Consider the following 4,209-nt stretch of genomic DNA (forward strand, 5'->3'; position numbering starts at 1 on the left):
GATTTTGATCTTGCGACATTAAAATATCATAAATAATAATTGAAACCCATTTCTACAACTATTTTTTTAAAAATTTATATGTCATCAAGCAGATGAGCTGGCTTTCTCTGCACATTTCCAGTCTTGAACAGTTAATTCAAAATCATCTATGCTTCTGGAGGCTTTTTCCTGAAAAACATTGTTACTTAAAGAATTAACTTTCACTTCCTAATGATAAACACACAGATAATCTTGCAAAAAAAATCCGGTTATGATCAAACCTTAGGAAACATTTACCAATTTGCAGCAAGTGGAGAAGACCAAGAAAGAACAATGAGATGACCTTGGCAGGACATCAGCACAAGGCCATCATTCCTGGCTTCTTCCTAAGAAAATAGAAGGAGACTAATGATTAATGAAAATATTAACATACGGTAACCCAGCAAATGAAACATGATCAAGACTAAACTATCATGATGTCTGGAAATGTATATACCAATAGCTATTGTAGAAGAGTTGATATTACTCAGAGGCTGGTTGTTCATGCCTATAATAAAAGCTGCTCAGGAGGCTGAGATCTAAGGTGTGTGGTTCAAAGCCAGCTGAGGCAGGAAAGTCCAACTAAACAATGAAAAAAGCCAGAGCTAGAGCTGTGGCTCAGTGTGGTAGAGTTCAAGCCTTGGGAAAAATAGCTCAGGGACAGCACCCAGGCCTTGAGTTCATGTCCCAGCGCGCACACACACACACACACACACACACACACACACACACACACACACACACACACACACACACACACACACACACACACACACACACAAATGTTATTAGGCACACTAGATTTTTTCATTTCCACCTGGGAAAGGGGATCTTGTGCTTGAAAGAATATTGAAAGGAGACTGGAGATTTTTAAAAAAATATTTTCTCAATGATTTTTCCCTAAATAGAATTAGTCATGAAAAGTAGGAGACCTTGTAAGAAAATAAACTAAAGCACCAACCAGTAGAAAATAGCCCTGATGCAGATTGGAAAAGGGGAACCACAGCATCGAGGAAGGCAGAGAAAGGCATTGTTTAAGTTTGTATATAAAGTCTTAGGCTCCTCCCCAGTTTCTACGCATATAGAACAATCCCAAGGCATTCAGCAAAGGCTTTGCAAACTAAACACCAGTGAGGACTGAAACCCAGGTTTTATATTGGCTCTTGGCTTTGAGTCAAAATAATACTTCAAGGATTTTGAAAAATGGCCTTAGATCCAAAGCCAACAAAAGCTGGCTTCTAGTCTGAAACTAACTGAGTTGATTACACATAAAATAAGGAAATGAACATTCTTTCAAAGGATTCTAAAAACAATTGAGAAACCCATAATATAATACGTCTGCAATGTGCAAGATATTGTAATCCAGATACAAATAATTCAATATTTTAAAAAGTGGAAGTGCAACAACTCAGGAGGGAAAAGATCATCAAGATGGCACCTGTAAAAAGTATTTAAAACCCTTCAAGTAAATAAACAGCTAAAATTACAGCTAAAAAGAAAAAGGAATGAGCCCTAAGGATGATTAAGATTCAAAATGTTCAATGTCAACAAATAAATTATAAAACATTCAAAGAAACAAAAACAAATCATAGCCCCTTTCACAGAAGAAATTAACATCAATTGTCCCCAAGACAGTATATACTTATAGACAGAGATTTAAATCAAGTGCTAAAATATGCTCAAATAAGTAAAGGAAATAAAAGATAAATACTTAAGGAAGTCAGAAAGTGATGTATGAAGAAATGAAGATTATCAATAAAAAAATGGATATTACAATAACACCACCAGAAATTGTAAAGCTAAAATGTATAATAACTGAAGAACTCACTAGAGAGTTTCAATAACAAATTAGGACTAAAGAAAGAATCCACAAACTCAAAGTCAATTGAAATTCCTATGTAAGGAACAAAAAGATAAAATTTAAAAATCTGAGGAACCTGTGGGATGCCAGCAAGCATATTCATGTGCATCATGGGAATTCCAGAGGAAAAAAGTAAAAAAAAAATCCAACAATAGAATATTTAAATGCATAGTATTTCAAATTCCCATCTTAAACATTTGAGGCCCTCAACTTTTTGTAATATTTTATTATCAATAACACAGTTGCTTTAATGTGTTTGTCCTGCAGCTGTTAACAGGTAGGTGGAAGGATGCTTGACCAAATAAGTAAAACTCTTTAATATACAAGCAAATTTAAAGCTCTTTTAAGTGTCCAAAGCCAAGAATTAGTTTGAGACTTTAAATGTATTTTTAATCAACATATTTGAACAAATAGGAACTAAAATGGTCAATTTTTCTAAAACCAAAAAATAATGTTGCTTTAGTTATAAAAGAGCTCTATCAATAAACACAAGCTCTACACTTCAGACATTCACAAAAATGTGAGCAGAAGGCTTATCAAAAGACATTTAATACAATTGGTTTTCAACAGCCCCTTGGTGGTCTACATCTACAAAGAAATCCAGCCCTACCCAACCCCATCCAAATCCCACCCCACTGAGAAGCACATACTTACCAGAATTTGTAGCAAATTTGGTTTGGGAATTTTTTTTAAGGCTACCAGGACAAGTTATTTACAGTTTAATTGCCACTGTCAACTGATCTGGACTTGGACCGTGACTCGGATCAGGACCTGGACCAGGACCTCTGACGATCCACAGATGCTGGAGTCTTAGATCTGCTTTGAAGAACCATGTTTCTGACTCTTCTCAGGCATAGGAGACCTACTAACAGAATGAGACTTGCTCCGGCTCTGGCTCCTGCTTCTGGACCAGCTGTAAGACTTGCGACTACGAGATAAAGATCGGCTCTGAGACTTAGAGGCCTGGTCTGAGATCGAGACCTGCTTCTTGACCTACTGTGCCTTTTGCTGCCTTCAATTAACTTATTTTCCCTTCCATTTATTTCCTTCCCAGAAAGTTTTTCAATAGCATTTTTTTAAATCACCATAAGAGGCAAACTCAACCACCCCTTCATTCAATTTAGGTCGATGAGCATCTGCAAAGGTTACTTCCTCAGCTGGTCTCATGAAATATTTGAGATCCTGTCAGCTGACTCTTGAGGATACATTTTCTACTATAAGTCCATTTTCTGCTCTTATCGGTGGAGCATTTCATCTATCATTTTAAGGACTGCAACTGCTAAAATAATCAGAGTAGCATTCTCTACCCCGTCCACCTCAGGATCAATCCCTAGCATGTTCAATAGTAACCCTTTGACTGCACAGTTCTTTTCCATCAAGTTCATATACAGCATCATCTGCATCCCTAGGATCTTCAAATTCCACAAAACCAAAACCTCTTTTTAGATTGATATCTCTGATCCATACATAACCCATAAGAGTCTTTCTATGTCTTTTTCCCTCACCTCTGGGTTGAGACACCCAATGAACACCCAACAGCCACTCATGATATCCAGCTAGTATTTCCTCTAGGAACTGTGCAGCCACACTCTCATCAATTATTTTTAAATTGTTTTAAATTACCTTTAAGTAGTGTGCCATTTAACAAAGCAGTTTATGCATACAGTGAATCTTGGGCCAAGGTCACCCCCTCAACATTTCATCTGCCCTTTGACCCACACCTTCCCTTACTTTTTTTAATTTTTTGGTGTATACAATGAATTCTTGACTGCATTTTCCTCCCCTTCCCCCTTCATTCATTTACCCTTACCCCCTCCCCTGGCATGTACCCATGTTGATTTTGTCAGGCTTCAATCTAGACTTTCTAAAAGATTATACTATTTGACTTTTCCATAGAGTCTATTTACTTCAGTTAATTCATTTGTACCCATTTGCATACCACCCCACATTTACTTATAGGTATATAGGTACATTCTATCTACCACAAATGAAGGAAAACATGAAAACTTTGTTTCTCCAGGTCTGGCTTACTTCACTTAATATATATTTTTTCCAAATCTTTCAGTTTTTTTATGAATGGTACAATATCATTCTTTCTAATAGATGAGTAAAATCCCATTGTGCATATAAAGCCACATTTTCTTCTTCTCTTTCTTTCTTTCTTTCTTTCTTTCTTTCCATTTTTCTTTCTTTCTTCCTCCCTTTCTTTCTTTCTTCTTCATTTCCTTCTTTCTTTCTTCCTTCCTTCCTTTCTTTTTTTTCTTTCTTTTTTGTCGGCCACAGGGATTGAACTCTGAGCCTGGGTGCTAACCCTCAGCTACTCAGCCCAA

General features: G+C 36.6%; 1 pseudogene; it reads right to left on the reverse strand.

The window, feature by feature from the left end:
- Positions 1 to 2,598: 2,598 nt before the first annotated feature.
- LOC138806241 (serine/arginine-rich splicing factor 5 pseudogene) lies at positions 2,599 to 3,426 on the reverse strand (annotated as a pseudogene).
- Positions 3,427 to 4,209: the final 783 nt, after the last annotated feature.

Source organism: Dipodomys merriami, unplaced genomic scaffold (genome assembly GCF_024711535.1).
Source record: "Dipodomys merriami isolate MVZ:Mamm:240054 unplaced genomic scaffold, mDipMer1.0.p SCAF_4, whole genome shotgun sequence".
Classification (NCBI taxonomy): domain Eukaryota; kingdom Metazoa; phylum Chordata; class Mammalia; order Rodentia; family Heteromyidae; genus Dipodomys; species Dipodomys merriami.